The following is a 25,401-nucleotide window of genomic DNA, read 5'->3' on the forward strand; positions in this document are numbered from 1 at the left end:
GGCACCCACAGCTGCTCTGGGCAGCCGGTGCCAGCACCTCGCCACCCTCACAGGGAAGAATTTCTTCCTGTTATCTAATCTAAATCTACCCTCTTTCAGTCTCCTTGAATTTACAATAACAGCGCAAACCCAAATTAATGTCTGCAACTGGTGTTCTGCCTGTTTCCTTCTATCCTACAGAACATCGTGGTTTTTCAGCCTTCAAAGTTACCCATTTTTCAAGGAAAGGAAATGAATTTAATGCCATCACTAACCACCCTTGTCACAGCTGGAACTTTGATGTCTCATCAAAGCCTTTGATACTATCTGCCACTGATGGATGTGAAACTACATAGCCCTTTCTGTATCTAATATTTACCTACATAGTGACCCGAGATGCAAAGCTGTGTTTTAGCACTTAATTTATCTGCACTGTTAAAGTCCAGTCTCCTGCCTGATACTCATCTCCCCTCCCTCTTTTCCTGCACATACAAATAGTTACAATGCTTTACTTGTTTGTCATTACTTACAGATGGAATCCAACTCACATTTTAAACAAAACAGTATGTGAAGTTATTTTGTCTCAGCATGCAACAGCTTCTGTAGCCATCTATTCAGCACTGATTTTTTTCAATTCCTTACTGTTATTGAAAAGAAAAGACCATATCCAAACCATCACAGGTTCATCCTTTTTCAAGGAATTTCATATTTTCATGTGTTGAAAATAGATTGCTGTTGACGCTGGGCATCCACAGTCACATATGTGCCTATGAAAGGGATGTCACAGAGAGAGATAAGTCAATAAGACTCACTGCTGACCTGCAGCTGATTTCGATGTGATCAAGGCTCTTATAAAATTTTTGGCTAACGACTTCAGAGTTCTATAAAGGCTAACTGGAAAACAAAGCAGAACAAAAGCCCAGCAGACTTCTCAGTGGGAAGAGAGCTTTGGGAGTATGAGAAACCTTTACTGAAAATTATCAGTGTGAGCAGCCAGTGGTTGCTAAGGCTGCAGCTTGGCCTTAGGCTGATTTAATGTCTCTCTGCTGCTGAACAGGATGGCCTCAAGCTAAATGACTCACCTGCAGCCTCCTGAGAGGCAGTGGTGTATGTGAAATGGGGAGGTGGAAGAAGCCTTCCCATTTGCAACTAGCTGTTTTGGAAGGCTCAGGTGTTAATCTAAGGCACACTGTTGGTCTCTGAGAGTAAGAGCACAAGGGAGACACAGAGATATCTTTAGAAGACAAACAGAAAGCTTGCATAGTCTCTCGGAGAAGCACAGTGTAGTTTTCAAATTCTCAGTTCTTGCAACGTTTCTTAGGCTTCAAAATATTTCATACTTTCCTTTAGAGTCTGGGTTCCCTGAGCCCCCCTGAGAATCAGCTGTCATTATTTTTAAATGCAAATTTCTATCTTCTATACTGCTTTGATTCCCTGAACCCCATACCAGCAACTTCTAATAGCTCAGAAAACTGAAAGGCAACCCAATTGAATCTAATTTAAAATGGTTTTTAAAATCCCTGACTATCTTGCACTTCTGGGGAGCTTGATTCTCAAATTATTTTAGAAATTATTCTTGGTATGGCTTAAACCATGACAAGGACAAGGAGAGAGTTTCAGAATGAGAGAAGCAGACGTTGGACTGAAAGGCGGTGAGGAGCATCCCCAAGTCATACAGTCTGGATGAAGAAGTAGGGGCAGTGAACTGAATTGACTGTTCTGTTGCACAGGAGACCAATGTGAACCTCATTAACAGAGTTCCTAATTCTGGTGCCCTTTCTAATTATTTATGCTGTTTTCTCTAGAGTACACAGGATGGAAAAATATTCCAGTAGCACTCAAGGCCTGACAGGATAAAAATCTTTTCCCTTTCACCCTGTTACTCAGTATTAATCTTGAGTGGCAAAGAACTGATTAGAAGAATTTCATGGTAACTCTGTCATTGCAAATGAAAGGGCAGTGGTAGAGAGATAACCCACATATTTATTTTCTTCTCACATCAGTTCCCAATTGATGCAAGTATATCTTAACACTAATGGAGCTACACTAATGGAGCTACTTGTGGTATGCTCTAGTGCAGTTGAGCAAGAATTAGCTCTTTATCTTTCTCAGACCTGTAATACCATCTTTTGTGATCATGGCTGTAGAACCTCTGGATGAAGAGAGTCTTTGGCCAATGTAACACCACGAGAGTAAACTTGCGAGAGCCCCGTGATGCCTCCAGCTGACCGCTCTCCAGGCGTTTTATCAATTCCCCTATGTTGTCAAAAATCAACAATAAAGAAAACTTTATAAAAAAATCAGTGGGAAACATAATAGGTGTATTTTCTTTTTAAAAGTTACAGTGACTTTCTATGAGACCTGAATTTATTTGAGAGAAATTGATTTAAAGTTGTTCACCTTTCAAGGAAGATCTGGCAGCAGGACAGCTTTCCACACAGGGGATCTCTCTCAGCAGAACTTGTTTTGCAAAAGGATTTGGGGATGTAGGGCTAGGAATCCCAAGGCTTACTTACAGATTTGAAATAAATAATCAGTTTTCTTACAAGCATACTGAATCAGAAGGCTGCTGCACTTCTGATTTATACGAGAAGGCACATTATCGTTACTGTAGATGTAAATAGGAATTGGTCATTATAAGCAGTCAGAAACATAACTTGTGCATGAAATATTCTATTTCTTTTCCCATCACACAAAATTGTATCAGATGATGTTTCAGTGGTTAGAATTAGATTCTTTAGAAAAAAGTCATGCTATAAATCCTACCAGATGGAGGGCTTCTGTTGACAGAGTATCCCTTACAACTCTTGAAATACCTTTTCGACTTGGACTAAAATATCATGCGTCATTAATAAAGAGCTTTGAGATGCTTGCATACAGAAAAAACCACACATAACTGCAAAGGACCAACATATAAAAGCTGACTAATTTTTGGCATCCATGATTTCAGCTAAAGAAATAATTAGTTTTCAGGCTAGGAGAGTATAATTTGGTAAGACATTATAAGTCTGTACAATAACAGCAGCAACCTTTAAATCACTAAATATTTGCAGAACTTCTAGCAAATATACTCTTCTGGCTACAGTGATTACCTGCCTACTGAAATGTTTGCATACTTGCCTGTTTTTAGTATCACCCTTTGTCTGCTCAGTGTAATACAATGTTAAATCATTTTTCAGTGTAATCTTGTAAAGGACAATTGCTGTTTGAGCTACAACGGCTAAAACCGAGCTTAATTACAGAGAGGAAAAAATGGAAGAGCAGCCCAGGACTGAGCAAGAAATAACTCCATGGAAATGTTTGCCATTATAGTGACTGTCACATTGGTAACTAAGAGGGGCCTCAAGGTTGGCTTCAAGGTGAGATCCTCAACACTTCCCAAAGAGCCAGCACAAGAGGTGGGTCCTGCCTGCAGCCGGGTGGTGCTTGGTGCATTACTGAGCTGGCAGCACCATCACAGGAGCAACATGGCAGACATAGTTGGAGGGCAAGAATACCTGCACACCTGGCTTCTCTGGAAGGCTCCTTTCTGGAGCTTCCCAAGTGTTGATTTTTGTTTATTTTCCCAAATCCAGCTTCAGCTTCATGCTTGTTCTCCTCCCCAAGGGTTACAACAGGTAGCGGTACAACTAGCATCCTTCAGCAATTTATAGAGCTGTTGCAAAAAGGAAGAGACTCTATAGAGCTTTCTTAAATGTATTTTCTGTTATATACAATGTATGCACACTTTGAAGGGTGGATTACATGACAGAGTCCCACTTCTCAACCCCTATTTACTTGACAGGCATTGACTCAAAAATTTTGGATTTTTGCTTCTTGGATGCAGCTCTGATTTTGTCTTTTAGGTTTGAGATTGGTGAGCAGTAACATTCTGGTGACAAAATGACCAATTTTGACATTCTTGGAGCACAGTTTACTGTTCAAATTATTGCACTACAACATATTATGACAGATGAAATAAACAGACCATACTTCCCATTTTTTTGAACATTACACATTCATTAATGCTTATTCAAAGTGGATATTAGCTTATTCAAAGTGGATATTAGACACCATTTTATTCTGGCATCCAGATCACTCCATAAAGATGAAGTACAGAGATTTCTGCCTCCAGTACTGGTGCATTAGGAGCTTTCACACCCTTTTATTCTGCTAAAACATTTTTGCATGCTTCTTATATGTGCAAGATCCTTTCACTCTTCAGTCTACCTCTCATTACCACTGCTGACATGGAATTGTCTTTAGCTTGTCAGATGTTATTTCTGAACACAGGGGTTTTTATCTGTTATACCATGCAGATGGGGACTTAGAGATTAATAATGATACAGCAGTTGGAGCTTTTTGGATTCGTAATTCAGCATAGCTTTTGGCTTGTGACCACATGCATGGCCTAAAACATTATGCACTTATAAAATGCTTGGGCGTTAATGTTAATATAAAGGGCAGGAGCCATGGAATAAATGTAGACTGAATTCCCACCAAGCAATCTCATTGCATTTTTACCTTCATTTAAAGAAGTATCTTAATCTAAAACCTGCACATAAAGGGTTTCAGTGTTACTACCTTTAGAGAAATTGTCCCTGATGCTGCTTTTCTGTCCATGATTTACAGCAGCCTATGTCACAGACATCTTATTCAGAAGACAGATATGCCAGAAGAAAAGTATCAAACAAGTTCTGAAGCAGTTTTGAAATACATCCTCTGATGATGCATAATCTACATCAAAATCAACAACTTACAATAAGTAACAGAACAGCCCCAAACTGAGTATTTCAAAGAAATTAAATATATGGCTTGGTGGAAAGGCAGCAAAGGGACATGCTTATCGGTGAGAACAGATATAGGGTACAGTAAACAGAAATTACATACTTAATATTTAATTGTTGTAATTTTGCTTTAGATGTTACTTTCAAGTCAAGCGTTTTCCAAACCAGAAACTTAGCTAAAGTGCCACAGCAGGACTGAAATAGCAGAGATATCATAAATTGCTTTCTCCCTTCTCCCTTTTCTTTCCCTTGTATCACAGTGTGGTGTCTGTCTGCACAGTGAAGCATCGTCACTTGAGGGAATCTTGGAGGAGCAACACAACCTTTCCACTGTGCCTCCAAACAGGCACGCTGAGCAGCATGCAGGTTGTTCCCAGGGTTTGGCAGCGGTGCTGGGTAATGCACTCAGTCCTCTCCCATTACCTTGTTCTGAGAATACTTCAAACCCAAGTTTCTTCTGAGCATTAAATAGGCCTCGAAATGAAACAGCTGTCTGAGTTTCCTTGGAGGGAGGCCAGCCGACTGTTAAGGCAGGCATTGGATATCCTAAGCAATATCTTGTCCTTTCATCTAGTGTCCCGTGACACAGAATGATCTCTTTCTGGAAGCTATCTTGCAGTTTGTGAATGTATTAGAGATGCTGGTTAAACAGCTTCTCCTCTTTCCTCTACCTCATTACTCTTCATTCCCATTTTTAAAGCAGTTTAAAAAGCCGCTCAATAGCATCAACCTCAAGTAAAAGCTTTAGCCTAGGACTGTGCAGATATCACATTCTCAGAGTACCCACATGACCTAAACACTAACATAATACAAACAAATGGGCAAAAAGCAGCAGGTAATGAAGAGGCAGGTGTACCACGTTAGCTCTGTGCTGTCAGCATCCACCGCCGAAGTGAGGTGTGTGTTCCCATGGGACACGGGGACAGCACCACCTCCCACCCCCCCCTCCCAACCCACCACAGCTGGGCCCTTTATTCTGAATTGCCTTTGATAATAAAATCCACAAGTACAAAACAAAAGCATGAAGTAAAGAACACTTCCTTTTTGTTGGAAGAAAATGTACAGACGCATGAGTATTATTTTGGAAAATCTGACCTTTTCTGCTTTTCTCCAGATTCAGAGTAAAAACCGATCTCAAATCACTGCAGTCTCTAATGAGACAGAACTGCTGTCCTCTTCACGGCCCCTTGCAGCTGACTCAACAAGTCATTACACAGGACAGCAACGTTTTTGAAAAAGGCAGGTTGAAACACTGATACTTTTCTCACCATATTGGAATAATTCATGATTAAAAAACATTCTTTCAACAAGCTCGGTAGTTCAGTGTTTATTAAAATCTAGAGATCAATGGGGTTTCTTAGTATGTAATGCCTTTGGGTATCATATGCCATCATAAAATAGAAGAATTCCTACAAGCTGTATGCTTGATATTCAAATGAAAATTTTAACCTTTCTGGAGAAAAAACCACCCTCGTCTCCCCCACCCCTGGCTTCCCTCAAGAATCCATTTAATCATATTTTGAAATCTAATAGGTTTTAGGAGTGATAACAGTATTCTAGGTTGCAGCAATGGAAAGGAATAGATTATTCTAACCTTTAACAAGAGCGAATGTGAAGGGCAATTAGTTTGTGAGGCTTTCTGAGGTTGGAGATGAAATCCTAGCTCCCTTGAAGTCTATAGTTTCAGCTTCTATTGAGATTATCTATGCGCAGCAAGGAATGCACCCCAGGTCCTCTTTTGCTTCCTACAATAAGTAGCCTGGAGTTACAGCATCACCAAATAAGCTGTCCCCACACACAGAAAAGAAATTAATAGTTGTACGATACAACTTGAATAGGAGGTAAGAGCTTAATGCAGAAATGGGGCAAAGCGCCTCTCCCAAGGTTTGCAATAGATCAGAGTAGATTATCACCATGGTTCTTGTTTTAGACGTAACCAACGAACAGAGGAATCTACTCACACGAGAGTCCCTGGAGGGTTAGAATACATGCGTTGTTGAACTCCGGTAACAGCAGAACAAATAATATGCAAATAGCCACTTTGAAAACCTTGTTACGATAACGTGTTTTCATTCCCACCGAAGGGTACTTCTCAGTAGAGGCTTTGATCAAATAGACTTTGGTGATAACTTTGATTATACTTTTTCTTAGCAAATTGTTCTGTCCTTTGCAGTAACCTGAAATTGCCTGCATTCACTTGGTTGGAAAGTTTCCATCGCTTCGGTGTATGCATTATGGAACGTCTATAACGTGAACTGGGAAGAAAGACAGGATGGAAAGGACGGGGGAGAACCTGGTGTAGAGTGGTGGGATGGTTGGAGGTGTGTTTCTTTTTCTTTTTGGGCTTGGGTCTCAGAGACAGAGAAACGTGCTGTGATACAGAAAAATCAAGTCACTCTTAAATCATGCATTTTCAGAAACTGAATTGGGGGTACCATTTTTAGCACTAGGAGCTATTTTTCTGGTGCGCAGTTGACAGCAGATTTGTTTTCTGTATCGTGAAGTGGTTCTTCACAACGGTTGTGGTTTCTTCTTTTTTTACATAGCACAATTATGCAATAAGGTTCTGATATTTTTCCTTTTCCGGTCACTAGAAATTTATGACTCGCCTAAAAAGCAATATAGAGCGAGCCCTTGATTATAGATACACAAAACTGTCACCTACTGTACCTACTGAGATAGCTCCTGTATTTGTCTGTCTCTGTGTCAGACATATCTTCAACCTTCACTTCTTATTTTGATCCTCCCTATTGTGTCTGGGTTGAAACACTTCTACTGCATCTACTGCTGCATCTACTTTGAATGAGATTCTCTACAACCCAGAACTGACAGAATTTGGGAAGACAAGAAGAAGATACAGCAAAATTATTTTAAAAGCTTGGACACTTTTTGAAAAAATTCTAATAAAAAGGAAAGATAGCACACAAGAAAATGCTTTGATGTATATAGGAGAAATGCAAGTGATGGACAGTATTAAATCATCATAGATACAGCTTCTCATGGAAACTCAGGCATGACACTGTAATCAGTTTGTAAACATTTTACTAGTAACCAAGGCACCATAGCAAAGTTTGTATCACTTATACCCATGCAAGCAAGCATACAGTCATTTTTATTAAAGAGGCATTTTTAGGTTGTGTTTTGGACTTTTCTTTTTAAAGCTGACTACATTTGAGAGTTTATGATTCTCATACACTACATTCAAAATTCTTTATATTAAATATTTAATTTTTTTTAACTTTTCTGTGATAGAAAAAAGTTCAAAACTTAAACACCCCAGGTGATGAGTACAGCTGAAACTTTTTTTCAGTCCAGCAGATCTGTAATTTCTACACCTAATCCCCTACAGAATATAAAATGTCACAGCAGACTGAAATGGCTTCAGGCCTTTCTCTTCCCACTGCAGACAGTAATTGTAATCGAAGAGTCACAGGATAGAAGGATGCAAATATGTCAAACACCCCTCTTGCTCGATACCACCCATTTCCCTAGATTTTTGCGTGGGTCGACTCAGCTCAGGGTCTCATCTGGGAAACATCAGACTTCAGGGCTGTGAAATTTGGCTTCCACAGCTTCACTGTAGGGATGACCTAACACTTGCCCATGAAGTGCTTTCTTGTATGGTTTTAATACAGATTTGCAAAATGATTCTGCAACAATGGGAGATGAGATGTGGTGAGCAGGAAAGCACAAGAGGCAATCCACGTAGGCATTGCGCATTATTGCTGCAGACTGAGGAAAGCACTGTTGGCTCATTAATTCCTAGCCGTTGTTAATCTTAGATGCTCACTTGTTCTGTGATCCCTCTAGGTTTCCATCTAACACTGCCCGCTTTAATATTCCTTTTTTCCAGCCTGTTTTCACTGGAACACTGCTGCTCTCTAGCTTTCAAACGCTTCTTGTATCCTCCACCTTCCTCTCACAAGTGCTTTCTCCACACACTTCACTGATTTCCTGTCTAAATTAAACTGGAAACATACTATCCATGTCTAAGCCAGAGATGCCACATCGCTTTTGTGTGCTTTTAACATGCAGTAGCAGAGATTACCCACCTCTACAAGGAAGATGATCAAAAGCAATCTGTCTGCCAGGACCAAAGACATAGATGAGGCGCAAATATTTACAGCATGTGGGAAACATGCTGCTCTCGTGGACATGATACTCCCCATTGAGAAGTCAAAGCTGAAAAGTATATATACAGGCAGAAATCATGGATCAAGTCACACATGTTCACTGTTTTTCCTGCTCACTGGGACAACCACAACTATCACCTGTGCTGAAGCCAGTTCCCTACACACCTCAGTGGCTCATCTGCCCACCCAGCAGTATGAAATCTGATTGCACATTGTATCATGAGTATGTGCAAGTCTTCAAACTTCAGGTCTCTTTGAAAGCGTGCCCTCCTCTGGCTACACAGGCACTATGTAACTGTCGTTAGTAGCATGATCGATTTATTCGGGACAGCTTCTAGCGCCACTGAACACCAGATGTGAAGCTGGGTTTCCCTCTGCAGCTTTGGCGTTTCGGAGCTTGTAAAGGTCCTGGACCAGTGGGCAAGAGAAGGGCTAATGAGACCATCGTGAGCAGTGACTGGTTTTTACAGTTTATCCATTGCTTTTACATAGACAGAAAAGAAAGAATAAAGAAAGAGAAAAAAGGGGACATTTAGCCTGCTTATGAAGATGCTGCCATACAGAAGAGAGGTAACAGCTCTGATACCTCTGGGTGGCCTTGGGAAGGATTCTGCAGCTGCATGCGGGAGGCGCCGGGTGCTGCAGGGGAAGGGCACTGCCTCGAGACCCCCAAAGAGCCCAGGGACTGCAGGAGCCACGTGGTGGTCTGCACACAGACGTTACCTGGTCTGTTAAGGATGCTTGTTGTGTCATTCACACTGAGGGCTGACAGCAAATGAAACACTAGTACTGGGAAAGTCGGGGATTTTAGAACAAGTGAGGTTTGTAGAGAAATCCGACATCGCAGAACACTCTTCATAACCTCCAGAACAGTGATTGGAGTTTTTCTCTCAAGATAAAGGTACAATCTCTGGTAAATCACCCTTTTAATGTAACATTTGTGTAAGAAAGGTCTGAGGCTTGGCCAGCTCATAAAAGGTATGTTTCAAAATGGAGTGCAGAGCTCTGGTTATGGCTCTTACTGTCCTGCCAGGATGGATGCACCTCTCCCCCCGCTGCAGCCCCAAGGGAACGCTCCCCTTCACAGCTCTATGTGCTCAAAGTTATGGTGATGACTTGGAAATCACTCGGATCTAAAGGTATTTGATCAATGAACTGACTTTCATTTCACAGATCTAAAGACAACTTCAGAAGCCTGAACTTTGGAGAGAGGGGCTGTCCTTTGTGCAACCAGATTTGTTAGCGAGGGAAAGCTCTTTGATCTGGATCACTTTGCAAAGGCTTCTCCTGACCTTTCTTCCCACACAGAGGCATCCCTGGGGACATGGATCCAGGAGAGGCTTTGAATTCAGTTCATATTCTTGGACCTTTCCTGTGAGTTCACTCACTATTTGAATTATTAATCTCAGAGCAAAATTCAGCTTTCTTTACAGCCTTCATGTGAGAAGACAAGTTCAGTTTTGCATTTGCTATCTGACTGTTGATTCCTTTAGACCTACAGAAATTTGCAAGTTATAGGAGTATCAGCTGTGGAAACTGCGTCATGCAGCTCCCAACTTTACCAGCGCTTGACAGTGTCGACCTGCCCAGGCAGCTGTGGGTCGGACTCCTTGGTAAAGGAGGGGAGAGATCCTGGGTGAGCTCTCTCCTTAGTAAACACGAGACCATCAACACCCATCCCCGGCTGAGTTTTGTTGCACAAAATGTTATGAAAAGTCACATAAAACTGGGACCAAGTGCTTAAACAGATGGGGAACCCCTGCTTCATGCATTTGCAACAGCCAGAGCACTAACTACAGTCCTACTCGCTCAGCACTGGTTGTCAACAGAATGATCCACAGTTGTCCTCGTTTCAGCTAGGATAGAGTTCATTTTCTTCTTAGTAGCTAGTACAGCGCTGCGTTTTGGATTTGAGAACAACGTTGATAGAACGCTGATGTTTCCAGTTGTTGCTGGGTGGTGTTTATACTGAATCAAGGATTTTTCAGTTCCTTGGGTAGCCCTGCCAGCGAGAGGGCTAGAGGGGCACTGGAAACTGGGAGGGGGCACAGCTAGGACAGGTGACCCAAGCTAGCCAAAGAGGTATTCCATACCATATGACGTCATGCTCAGTATATGAACTGGGGGAAGAAGAAGGAAGGGGGGAACATCTGGCATTATGGTGTTTGTCTTCCCCAGGAACCATTACGTGTGATGGAGCCCGACTTCCCTGGGGATGGCCGGACACCTGCCTGCCCATGGGAGCTGATGAATTAATTCCTTGCTTTCCTTTGCTTGCATGTGCAGCTTTTGCTTTACCTATTAAATTGTTCTTATCTCAACCCTTGAGTTTTACATTCCTTTCCGATTCTCCTCCCCATCCCTCTGGGTGAGGGGGGGTGAGCAAGCGGCTGTTGTGGGGCTGGGCTGCCGGCTGAGGTTCAACAACAAACAGTTTAGGGCACAGATGATCATTGGCTAAAACTGACTTAACCAAGAACCACCAACACTTCTGTTAATCATTACAGTAACGTGTAAATGCTACTGAGCCCAGGTTCCTAGTACTCCCCCCCCCCCCCCACTTTGGCCAAATGCAACGTGAGTCTTGCAGGTGGCAGGCTTGGGCGAAGAGGGGAATAGAAAAGCGGTTTGCAACGTGCCCCCTTAAAGCAGCCAACATTGCCCTCTCCTGGGCTCCTGCTGAATTTATTCCAGTAAAAAACGCATTTAAAACCCGCTGGCTGGAAACTGTTTTGCCATGGTTTTATCACTCATCGCATCCTTAAAAAAAATTGATACGTGCAACACTAAGCAGCAGCTGGGAAACAAAATCATTCTAAAATCGTTTTTCAAACTGTAAATTTCAATACTAGGTACTGGCTGTCAGACAGACTACTTGGATCTCTAGACTATAGTCCAGCATACTTATACTTTACTTGTAGCATATAATAAGATAGCAAAAAATTCCTACTAACAGTAAGTCACATAGTAAACTCACTAGATGCTGGTGTGGATGCTCAAATACTCAGGACTTGGGTCCAGGTTCAATATCATAAATGAGAAATTCTCCGGACTTTGGTAAAAAATCTGAAAATGTTACTCTGTGCCCAGCAGCATCACTACCACACGACCCTGGTGTGCAATGTCTGCAGCAATTCAGCTCCACTGTAACCCACTCAGAGAAGCTCCTGCTCCACACCACCTAAAAAGATATCTCGGGAGCCCTGAAGACCTTCTTGACTTCACATCCCTTGAAGTGTTGTTTAAATGCCCTCATCTGGATCTTGGCCACTTGAGTCTCTCCCACCCCTATTCCTCTTCACAGTGAGAAGCCCAGAGAGAAATCCTCTAAGTCTTTCTGAGCTATGAGATTATATGAGATTCACCTGCAGGGTTAAACTCCAGGTGTGTTAAAGCCACTATAAATACTCAAACTTGTAAAAAAGACCTCAGTTCTTAAAGTTTTCAAAGCTTAATTAATCACAACAGCGATAGATAGTTGCTTGGCAATTTGTGAAAAGGCTGTATTGATCCTACATGTGTACTCAACATAATTGAAAGACCATCAAAGTAACTTGTAGTGGCAGAACAGCTGCTAACTGCAAATAATAATCAAAAATAGGTAATGCACAGCTATGGAAGATAAAATGAAGTTTGATGGGCACAACTGAAATTTAGGGAGAAATAATCACAAAGTCTGACATCTGTTTTCAAATACAAACCCCTTGTAGCAATAGTAATGGTGCTCTGCCCGTGGCTACAGACAACTGCACGAGAATCAGTCTGAGGAAGGGCAGAAGGCTAATAAGAGGAAAGGAAAGCGAGTAAACAAATGAACAGGTAAAATTTCTGGAGCTGAAAGAATTAAGGAGGTTGTTTTTTGGGTTTTTTTTCAGGTTTTGGAGATAAGCTGAAATGGAACCTCGGGGTTTCCGCTTCGTGGGGAGAGAAAAAAAGTTCCTGCCTTGTGTAGAGAGAGAGAAAAAAAAAAAATCAACACCAAACTGCAGCATCAAGGATTACTGATTGATCTGTAGTACAGCATTTTAGTGATGGATGCTTAGCTGCTCTAAAAGACACAGAAACATTGTGGAACACAGCCAGAGTACTTAATCTATGAAGAATCAGAATAAAGGCATTTTTATTTTAAAAGGTGTGATGCTGTAGCTCAAACAGGCTGGATACAACAGCACTGCACAGCTGGCTGTAACAGCTCCAGTGCTCAGGCATGAAGTCACCATCTATGTGCTGGGGAGGCCAGAGCAGGTGTAATAAACACCTCCCGGACATTTGCTGCTCCGCACTGCAGCAGTGTCTTGGTTTGGTTACATTCTGACTTGTCTTTTCTTCTGCATTGTGCAGATCTCCCTGCATGTCCTGCTTCAGACAGGAGTTAATTGCCTTCCCCCCCCCCCAGCCCCAAGGCTGCCTGTGCAGTTGTGGGTGCCTGGGAGCTGGGAACTGTTCAGGCTCCTGAGAAGGTTGACAAGCAATTAGCTGAAGGTTCACGTGTTGGCAAAGACCGTGATCCGTGCTGGTAATCTGTTCAGACTCTTGTTTCCTGAAGTTTGGTGAAAAAGCGCAAATTACTGTTCTCACGGAACAGTTGTTCATTGTCAAGAGCAAACAAAGCATATCTTTAGCACAAACCTGTGATCTGTTTGCACACTCATGATAAAAGTGAGTGGTATGGCCAGACCAAACTACAGATTACAGACTTTTCTTGCAGCTGACTTTGCTTTAGAAGGACAAATCCAGTCCCAGGGTGCGCCTCCAACCCCCTGCAGCCCAGCCTCTGTCCCCGACGACACTTAGAACATAGGACAGCTTAAGGAAGAAAACTAAGTTCAGTAATAAGGAAGCTTTATAACCAGATAAGCTCCTGGAGTTTTCAGTATTGTGTAAATCCTCTTCAGCTTCATCTCTTAGGGATCTATGCAACTGCAAATGCATCCAAGGCACTTCCAACACTGACCAGACAGGAGGAAAAAAGTTTAGCTTAGGCCTGACTAAAACTATTTCCTCCACTGTTACTAGCCCTTTAACATGACAAAATACGTCTCTCTTTTCCTACCATTTTTAATAGAAATGATACAAAAAATAAAAATAAAATAAAATAAAAAATAATAAAAAAGAATTACACTACACATAAACACCGGTTTTCCCCATATAAACTCTCACCCTCACCCTATAAAGAGAAGTTAAGTAACAAGGTCATTTTTAAAGTTTTTACAGACATGTTTTCGTATGTTTGGTTTTAAACTCTTGCAAAGAACTAAAAGACTCAAACATCCCTCAAAGTCAGCAGTATGTGTGGTGGGCAATGTGTTCAGTCTCCTGACCATCACTGGGGAGCGGCTAGTGGGATGAATGCTGGTGGCAGACCTGACATACAACCTTACATCTACTAACTATAAAAGTTAAAATGTGCTGATACATTTGCACTAAGCAGCTTCCACATTGCAAGGAGGAGGAGGGCTTATTTTTAGCTCTAGGTATTACAGAGATGTTAAGTGTTGATGTTGGAGGGGACAGCACATGATTAGCTAAAAGCGAGACACGGGTGTTCTTGTAATGACAGCTATCGTACTATGTGTCACTTGCAAATGGAAGCGTAGCTAAAAATATACAGCAATGGGATAAAAATATGCTGTGCAAAAATTACAGAGCTGATGGAAACATAAAAAAAAAAAAAAAATGGTAAGACACCGTTGTGTTTCTACAGCAGCACAGAATTACCTTCATCAGACAGTAAAGAAGTGTACCCTCTAACAGGGTTCTCTGGGACGGCTTTAATGCTCTGCAAAAGTGACTCTGCAGGGTGGCATCACAGCTCCAGGGCATTTCTTGGGAACCAGCTGGTTTTAATTTGACTGCATGCTACTTGTTTCTCTGTGACCTGCGGCAACGAGCGTAACCAGGACAGAGCTTGGCACAACCACGTCAGGACTGACACAAACACTGTTTGCACTCCCACCCCAATCCCGTGAGCAAGCAGAGCTGTGGCAGACCTACCCTGATACAGTGGGTTTATGAGTATGTTAGCTTTTGAGCAGCCCAGTCGGGTAGTGACTCCATACATCTACATGTATCAGCCAGTAAAACAGTGGTATTTAATCTATCAGGGACTTTTTTACCCCAAAGAATTAAAAAATCACTTGTTGGAGCAGCTCAGAGGTGCCAAGTCTTACTGATTTTTTTCTCAGCTACCAAGGACATATTCTTTGCCAGGATAGCATGTGTCTGTCCCGCGGGATTTAGCAAGGGAGAGCTGCCCTCAGGCAAGTCTAAATTCAGACCCGGCAGTGATGGGCAGAGCAGTAGAGGGCACCAGCACCCCGTGCAGACAAAAAACATCTTCGGCAGAAATCCCTCCTGCTGTGTTTTTCAGTAGAGAGAGGAAAAAATATTGCAAAGGAAATAGCAATATAAAAAATTCAAACTCCAGTTTATCAGCCATGAAAACCTCTTGATTTACACATGCCTGACCCAGAGCCAGTGGCTGGGGTGCTGGGGATGCGTGTTGTGACAGAGTGACGGAAGGTGGGAGGTTCACGAGTCCTTCAAAGTAACAGGGTGTTTAAGCGGTGCTGTCCACAGATCCTTCTGCCTGTGTTTCAGTGTTTTGAGCAGGACAATAATCTTCCCAATTCCGAAAGGCCTTCGTAACAAGCACATCATAGAAAAGAATGGTTACAGCAGGAGCTGGTACAGCAAATGTATATTTAATCATCAAACTAGCCTTTTAGCACCTGAAGCATGAAACTGGGGGGGGTGTCTCACTGCTTGCTTCTACCCGTTACTTGACATAACAAGTGCTGGGAAATCTCATGCTTCTCTTCCAAGGTGACATTTTGTTTGTCACTCAAACCCCCCATTTTGCCATACCGTAAGCTTCCTGCACTCCAAAAATCATACACTAGATCTGACTATTGCCTGCAGCAGAGGAGAGTTAAAAAGCACAACCATGCTGCTGCTGGGTACTTTGTGCTTTCTTGTCCTTTGCTGGGACCCCTCTGCCTCTGGCTGTACAGCTCTTGGTGAAGTGACCGTCCCCTTGCCGTGTGCTCGTGGGGCACCTGGGGAGGTTTCCAAGGGGCTCTGGCAAGCCCTGGAGAAAGCACAAGGGCTCTCTTGCACTGAATGGAGCGCCAGGCGGGGGAAAACTGGGTAAGTCCTGCGAGAGCCAAGTCATGCACCCAGTCATTAACAGCATCCCGGTGGTGGTGATCTTATCAGGTAGTGACCTTTTGGAGTGACACCCCAGAGATGCGCAGCAGCCGGCCTCTGCCCTTAGCTCCTCCACTGAGCCCTGCTGTGCCCAGGGAGGACGGAGCACGAGCCGGTCAGTGGTGGCAATGGCTGTGTGACCCCTGCAGGGCTCGTGTCCACCTCCTCGAAGCCCCTGCTCTGGGGGCCAGAGGCAGCCCTAGCCGTCCGCTCTGGAGATGACAGATTTCAAAGCAAGACAGTGTGACGGTACCTCTGCTGCTTTCCAAGTACCAGCTGCCTCACTGACCTTTGGCAGCCTAAAGCGCAGTAATTGTCTCAGGCAGCGAGTCAGCACAGTTAATCAATCGCCCTGAGCCGTGCACCTTCCCATCCTCCTTCTGTAGGCAAGAGCTTCTTTAATCTCCTTTTTTGCCACTGAGACCCAGAATATATTCCTCAATGAGGAGATAATGCAGAGGTGCTGGTCACGTTACGGGTGGAAGGATTATGTTATCTCATGGGAAAAATATAGCAGTGTATTAGTCATACAGATCTGAAAATACAGGCAAATAGGTCACACATCGATTTCAGTGATTAGGAATCAATGAATTGATAAATTCCCATTAATCTAAAGAAATATTTTAAACGTATTTCAATCAACAACTTGTCAGCAGTTTACACAGAAACTGCTGAAATTAAATGATGCTGACAGCTGGAAGAAAGGGTACAGACAGTGACCTTTACCTAATTATTTAAATTACTTTGAAGTATGTGAAAGTAAATGATAAAGAAGTTCCATTATAATCAAAATAATTCTGCTTCCTTTCATACATTCAATATTCAGCTTCAGCACCAAACACAATTAATATTCTCCTTCTGAATTAGAGGATTTTTAATAATGCATTAAATTATTCCTTGGGGTTCACTGAAAACTCGTAGCATGTACCATGGTTTTCTTCAGTGCTCATTTACACAAAGCAGCACATTGATTACCCAGGCAGTGTCTGACCAACATCCTTCACATCTTTACAAAAGAAAATCTTGCACTTAATGGTCAACAGTCACACTGTGATCTTAATTACAGTGGTCAGTGCTTATCAGTCTGGAGCCTCTTCACTGAATTAAATCAAGGTGGCTCTTACAAGTGCTGGATATGTATTTGGAATATGAATTACTTATTACAAATAATACAACCATCTAAAATGCTCTCCCTTCCATACAGGAACTGGGTGTGATGGGCTCGGTCACTGGGCGGTGCAATCTTGCACGTGCACCGAGTGCCCCGGGGTTGCACCGTTGCCCTGTTCTCTGACCTCAGCATCATACCTTCGAACCTCCTCTCGAGCCACGCAAAAATTACTGCCAAATAACAAAAAGTCTCTTCAAGTGCCTACGACAGTACTGCAGTTAAGAAAAATCCTGTGAACATATATAAAGCATTGACAAGGATTTTATTTTCCACAATTATGCTTCATACTAAAGTTTGTACTGGTTATGAACCCTGGATAAGTGGGTTCCTGGCAGACTATCCCTGAATCATTTTGCGCACTAATACTGCTAGCAAGCGAACGGCTTTCAAATTTTAGACATGATTGTCATTCTCACCTCAGGCCTAGAAGTGGCAGTGACAAAATGGTGCGACATACTTTAGCTAATTGTTTCCTCTTGCCAGTGAATATGGAAATGGTGGTCCCACAATTATTATTAAAGGAGATTATCGAGCCAAGACAACGTGTGTCTGCTTAGGGTTTTTTTTCCTCCCTTGCCCAGTTTTCAGGTGGAGACCTGACTATGATTTTTTTTTTTTTTTTTTGCCTGTTCTAGATTATACAGTAACAAAATGCCCTCTGCCATTTTCTGTACGGGACCTTCTGCTCAGGAAATAAAGCCATTGCGGTTTTGGATCCAGAGCAGATAAATAGCACTCAGACTCTCAAATTCTGCTGTATGACGCCAGGAGCAATTTGGGACTTTTAGATTCAGCTCGGCGGCTGCTCTGCTACAGCAGCAGAATGCAATCAGCAGGGAGCCCAGGGCTGGAAGACTTCTAGGTTAAACGTCAACAGTTTGGGGACAGGGATTTCTGCAGCACAGATAAACTCTGGAGCTCCCTTTGGTGCAGGTCCCCGAGACAGGGCTCAGCTGTAAAGGTTTATCACCTGCCAACGCTCTTCAAAGCTTTCTGGGACAGAGCTGCTTGGGATAAGGGAACCTCTTATTTACAACCTCCTGTTTACTGAAGGAGCAATAGTGCCTTGAGGGATGCAGGACTGGCATCTTCCAAGTCTCCCAGTACTGCCCCTGTGCATATATACGGGTCTCAGGATCTAACGTATGTGTGTCAGCCTGAAAGTCTACAGTTCTGCTTTATTTCTGCAATATTTTAGCTGGAAGGGTTATATAGAAATATCGCCATCTTTGCAGATGCACTTGAGTTGGCAATAAGGGAAAGTTATAGCTGCACCTTTCATCGAATTTCTTGAAAGGCAGACAGCAAAGCTATTAATATCCCAGCTCTAAGCCTGCCTATACACATTTTCGGAGGCTTTCAAATTTCATTCCAGCTTTGAGCTACCCTTTCATTTCTTTTCATTCTTTTATTCTCATGGGATTTCTCAGATTTACTGGATTGTCACGGATATTTGCTTTTGCTCAGTTCTAATTATTGCCCTTCCTATATTTTTTAGTACAGGTGTCTCTCCATGCTAAAATGAGCAAGTAAATTGTTTATAAGCCACACTGTGGGGATGTGACATTATACTGAATTTTAGGTTTAACAGCACTACCAGAACAAAATAGTGACCTATAACCTGATGTGTTTGTTTTGACTGTGTAGAGTTAATTTTCTTCTCAGTAGCTGCTACGGGGCTGGTTTGGGTTTGTGCTGGGGAGGGTGCTGGTAACACAGGGCTGCCCAGTCCCTGCTGAGCGGGGCTTACACAGAGCCAAGGGCTCTGCTGCTCCTCACCCACGCGCCAGCGAGCGGGCTGGGGGGCACAAGGAGCTGGGAGGGGGCACGGCCGGGACAGCTGACCCCGCCTGACCCCAGGGATGTCCCCTGCCATGAGCCTCGTGCTCAGCACATAGAGCTGGGGAAGGAGAAGGAAGGGGGGACGTTCGGAGTGGTGGCGTTTGTCTTCCCCGGCCCCTGTTAGGCAGGATGGAGCCCCGCTGCCCTGGGGATGGCTGAGCACCGGCTGCCCTGGGGAGCGGTGAACGGGTTCCTCGCTTCGCTCTGCCTGTGCGGCTTTTGCTTTGCCTGTTGAACTGTCCTGATCTCAGCCCCCGAGTGAGTTTTGCCACTTTTACCCTTCCAGTGCTCCCCCCATCCCGCCACGGGGGAGTGAGCGAGCGGTGCTGGGGGCTGAGTTGCTGGCTGTACCACCTTGCACTGAAGATCTGGGAAAGACTAACAATTCCTCCAAAGGGATGCTCCCTATTAAACTGAAAACATATGGAAACTTGCATGAACTATAAGTTTAAAGCGTTAATCTCATCTTCAGCTAGCCTTTTCTTGGGTTTAAGAAAATTACACACAAGCTTCTGGACAGACATTATCATACTGCTTATAATATCATTACTTTACAGTGTGAATATAAAATCAGAAACCCTTCTATTTTTACATTTGTTGTTTACTTCTTGATGAGCCTTTGCTCCTTCTCCAGGATTCCCAAGGCTCATGCAAGCTTTGAATACCAAAATCTTTTCAGATAGTTCACTTTTCTGGGTAGGCTTTGAGGACAAGGCTGGCTGGATGTTGTGAAATAGGAAGGTTAAAAGCTGCCCAGGTCTGGAGAAACAGGGTATTTAAGGGGAATAAGGACCAAGAAAAATGTGAAAAATTAAGTCACTTATTTTTTCTTATTCTCCTCTAAGAAGAGGATACCTAGAAACTATAATTCATCTTTGAGTCTATCCTGATTTCTCTGCCTATCATTTATTGAAAAGAGAACCTTGTGTTCTATTAATAAAAGTGAAGACCTATATTCTTAGAAAATTAATCTATAATTTCTGTCATTGTGATGCTTGGACCAATTTTTGCTGGCATTAATTAGCCAGGAGTATGTATGAGCATTTGTTTAAAAAGAAAAAAATCCAAACCACCCAAACACCCGTCTTATCACAAAATGAAATCATGCCCACCGTTCACTTTTTTTATGCCTAGTAGCCTTCATGCTTTGCTTTCTTCTCCCTCAAATGAATCATGTGTGACAAAGATGCTGTTATCCCAGAGATAACAAGTTTCTGCAAGTTTTGTGAAAATGGATAGCCAAGAAGAGAAGAGACTTGTTAACGCCTCCGCTAGGGAACAAGCGCAGCAGAAACAACACTGCTGGGGGATCAGAAAGCCCAGATGAGAGTCTGTCCAACACCCAAGCACCACGACAAACAGCAGTCGCTGCTGGCGTCTACCTTAGAGAGCTCCCTCCTTGGGCACGGGTGAGTTTTGTGGTTTGCTGGGGTTTAGTTTTTTTGGGGGGGGTTGTGTTTGGTTTTTTTGTTTCGGTTTGGTTTTTGTTTTTTGAGGGTTTTTTTGTGGTTTTATATATATATATATATATATATATATATAGTGTCTCTGATATCTAAAGAGGATGAAATCGTGCTGAAGCTTTGGTGAAGTTCTGCTAAGCATAAAGACTTGCTCTGCCTGGGTCAGCCTGGGAGAGCGTGGAACCCCCTGCACAGCAATTAGTAACTCACTTGGTAGGAAGTTCCTTAACTCTGACTTTCCTCACTATCCTATTGCCCAGGGCTGCTGTGTTGGCACAACTATAGTATCCACCGTCATTAGAGGAAGGAAGCATCCACTTCTGAACTTCAGAAAAGAAACTACAGCTTTTCAAAACAGAGCTTCTCTGGACACCCTGAGTTATTCCTCAAGCTCATACCTGGCAAGGAAGACTGTCCAGGGCAAGGTGTCAGAAACAGAGGATCAGAGGCCAAAACCTGAAAGAATTTGGTACTCTTGCCCTCAGGAGCAAATACGCTTGATTTATTCATTTCTACCTTATACCAATCTTAGTGTAAAACGAGCTTGCAACTCAGTCTCGGCTTTTATTAGGTTTGACAGAATTAAGCAGTCAAGTTTCATAGCTGATTTTAGATTCCAAGGGATGTTTTAATTCCTGAGAAATAAAAGCACATCACCTATCATGAGGAACAGGGGACATGTCAAACAGCTCAATTTTCCTTGGTACCAGAAAGTTGTAATAATATCCAGGACTTTCCTCCTGTGGCAGGCCCAGAGGTGCCTGCAGACACGCTTGCTGCTCTTCGTTCGTTAGATACTCTTACAGCCTGAAGCTTTAAATAGCATCTGCTTTTTCTGACAGGATACAACGTACTCATCACCCAAACCAGAGACACGGTTTTACGTTGCTCATGTGAGGGTAAGCAAGCAGAGAACAAGGGAGAAAAGATGAGAAACCTTGCCAATGCCGTAACACATCCCTGCTCTTTCATCAAATTTCTGGTCTGGAGAACTGCCAGGGTATTGAAAGGAAACCGGGAGACATGCAAAGAGTGAGGGGAAAAAGGAAATTAACACAAAGCTAATTGTATTGGATTTTCACAAGAAGAATCACCGTCTGCTTTAGCAGACACATTGGCAGAACACGCACCAAGAGAAACAGCAGATTTGACCTCACATTTCACCCCCACCCCAGGATATGGATGACAGTCTCTAGCAGAATGAAGTAGCTGGTTTTCCTTTGAAAAACCAAGTTCCTCATTAAATCATAAAAAATAAAGCATGGCAGTGACCTCAGAAACAGCTTGTCCAGTCCACCACTCCTGGGGGATGCTCAGGAAGACCTCAATGATGGGGGGTGGGGTGGGGTGGTGTCTGCAGCCCCCCTAGGCAGGGGACCTCAGCACTTAGCTCTGCTCAGCTTCGAAATACTTTCCATAACCAGAACTGCACTTACTGTAGCTCAAATTCCTTATTTCCATACCTGGGAATTTCATGCGGCAGCAGAAGTTCCTATAAACTGGAACTGACTTGTGGCTACAACTGCTTAAAATCGGACATCTGCTGAAGCATCATGCTAAGTCTGGGTTTAAATTAATTCCTACATCTCCACTGTTCAGTCTCTACTCGCTGCCCCACCTCCTTCAAACCACTGTAACAACAGTGACCTCTAAGTACACACTGTAGCATATGACATTTTGAAGGAATAGAAAGCCTACTGGTCAAGTAATACAAATTAATTTAATTTCATTCATGGATTTTAATTTACTTCCTACAGAGTGATGTTTTGCATCCCAGCAAGTTAATGTCAAAGTCAATAATGACTGTCATCGTCATTCCAACCTCTCAGTTCAGTTTCCTGAATCGCATCTGTAAATCGAATAAGTTATTGCCATAAAATGCATGTGCCGGTTATTTGATTAGCTCCCTATAAAGGCACTGTCATTGCCTGCCACAAAAGTAATTGCAACTATAACTTTTTAAACCAAAGCTTGACTTTATGAGGCTCTGTGCTAGAGGCTGCAGAGCGTTCTGCTGCCTTCCTACCCATGGCTGCGGCTCAGCTCCAGCCCGGGCATCGTGCCACACCGCACCGCATCAGGCCAGCAGGTCCTTACAGCGCGCTTGTGGGTACCCGAGGCTGTCATCCCCCACGGACATCACTATTTCGGGCTTCTCCTAGCTGGTTTACAAGATACTGTAACTGGTAAGACCTGCACATTTCCACTAGCAAGCAGATCCTTGGGCACCAGGTTGTGGGTGCTCAACACACCCCTCGGAGAGAGTCCGTGCCAGGGAGGGAGCCAAGGTGCCCTGGCAACATCTCAGTCCTCCCAGCCTGGCTTCCCTTGCTCTCCCCATGGCGAGTGCCAGCCAGCCAGGCCCCGCAAGCAAAGCTGCACCCGGGTGCTGTTCTCCCCGGTTCTGCTGGGCTCCAGCATCAGCTCAAGCCAAGGGAGAATCTTGTTGACATTAATGATGACCCAGAAAAAATGAAGGGTTTCCAAAGGAATTGTTGTTTTCAAATGAGAAGTAAAGCTAACAAAGTCATTGCTGGTAATTTTCTTGCAAGTGACATGTACAGCTGTCAATCAGTGAAATAAAACCCAAGTTTATTCCTTTTTGAAATGTTCAGCATGTCTTTTCCCAGCTGAGATATTCTGGCTAAAGAAGCACAGCAAGAATCCTTCAATTTGAATTGTCCTTACTAACTTCAGCCTTCTGACATCTCTGGGTCTCATGGCAAATATAAATTATATTCAAGGTCTGTACACTTTGTTCTCTGGTACAGTCAAAGAGACATTTGCTGGCATGGAAACCTCTCTTCCTCTGCATGCTTTACCAGGCAGCACACCACTACCGTGTATCAATTCACAAAATGTTTCAGCACTTCAAATTGATTTCTGTTCAAGTTTCCTTAAAACTCAAGAAAGTACATTGCCAGGGTGTAATGGACACATTTCAGATTCCCAGCTCTGCCTGCCAGTCGGTTTGCAAGCCTTTGGAGTACTGTAAATAGGACAGCAGCAAAGGAAATTGTCCTTTGCACCAAAACAGAATGATTTGTATGAAAAAGCGTGTATTAAAGGCTAATCAGGGCATCACTATAGGGATTTAATTTGCGATTTAGTGATAGTGTCTGTTGCTCTGTAAAATGTTGCCTGCAGTTTCTCACAGTAGACCCTTTTATTGATACATTAAAGTAAATAAACAATATTACAGTCCATTTTTTCCTATGACATAGAAAGTAGAAAAAGCAGATGGGAAATATCAGAGCACATTTATGTGACAGGGCAAGATCCTGGACCCCCTGCCTGTTGACATCAAAATGGCAAATACGATAGTCTTGAATTGCAAATATGTAATAAGTTCACCAGTTTAGGACTGTTGCATCTTTTCTACTTTCCTGTATAATACACAGTGCACTTAAAGACGTGACAAATATCCTTTCCATGATTTTTTTTTTTTTTTAATCTGAAAAGGAATGTCTACAAATTGCAACCCTCACAAATGTTGCTGCTTTTAGCATGCATTCACCTTGGTGAACCTTACAGTTACATCTACAAAGATGGCAAACAGAGCATCGTAGGTTTTCACTGTTCTTTTTGGCAGGTACAATGTTCTTCCTTAGGAAGATTCTTAAATAACTTCATTGCAGTGCTCATTTTCAGAGCTCAGTGCATAAAAGTACAAATCACAACTCAGCTGCATTTAGCTGAAACATTTTCTAAGGCTCTTGAACTTTTCAAGTAATCCAGACCTGATTTACAGTTTCCTATAAAAGTCAAGCAGCATTTCAAGGTTTCATGTGCGTGTGTCACTGGTGAAACGATTCCATTTTAGCTGCCATTTGCTTCCTTTTTGTCACCTTTGAACCCTGACTACAAAAATATCCATTTATGTTAACTAGTCCTACATGATGAGAATCAAATGAAACATTCACCCGAATCTCTCTGCAGCTTTGCATCTTCCATTTTCAGATACCTTTTAATGTTCCTTAACTTACAGCACATGTATCACGATGCCTGTCTTCTGTGACGTCTCGATGCAAGACAAACCCGAGACCCCCCCTCTACTAGTGCAAACCCTGAGCTCTTCTCCCCCTTTCCCCAGGGAGCCAGATTTCCTCAGCATTTACACAAACCAGGCTACTACTACTGACTCCACTGGAACTGCTTCCAGATCATGCTGATATTGTTTCTGATTCTGATCTTTGCAACGTTCATTTGTAAATTTATGGGTTAACCTTTAAAGCAATAACCCTCCCCCCAACATTTTGCCAAACTGCTGATGACACAATTACGTATCTCAAAATAATGAGATTCATAATTTGTTGGTATCTCCCGATTTGTCTCTCCCAAATGCATCCTCAACTTTATACCCCCTTCACAACGTATTTTGCTTCCTCCAAAACTGATTAGGGGAGGCTCTCATTTCCCTTCACTTTGGTCCCAGTAGATGGCATAATAGATGTCTAACTACCGAAATAACCCATCCTAATGCAATGCAAATCTGGATCAAGCTCATGGTCTTGTAAAGAACTGAAATGGTGTGGAAGAAAAAAAAATTTCCTGAAATATTTCTCCCTGAGAAGTTCCACTGACATTGTTATAGTTTGGTGATTACTCTTTTTAAAATCAAAACTTTTTTTTTTTTTTTACAACAAAACATCTCTAAGAAACACCAGTTGTGAGCTGTTCTGCATTGTAAACTGTATTCTCTGCATCTGAATTCTGATATAAAATACCTCCAGGTATAATATGAAATTGAAAAAATAAATCATACTAATAAAGCTCTTCATTCTACTGTTTTTTTCCCAGCTTTGATACCTCTTAATAAAGCATTCTGTAGGAAAACT

The sequence above is a fragment of the Falco cherrug genome, chromosome 8, assembly GCF_023634085.1.
Source record: "Falco cherrug isolate bFalChe1 chromosome 8, bFalChe1.pri, whole genome shotgun sequence".
NCBI classification, from domain to species: Eukaryota; Metazoa; Chordata; class Aves; order Falconiformes; family Falconidae; genus Falco; species Falco cherrug.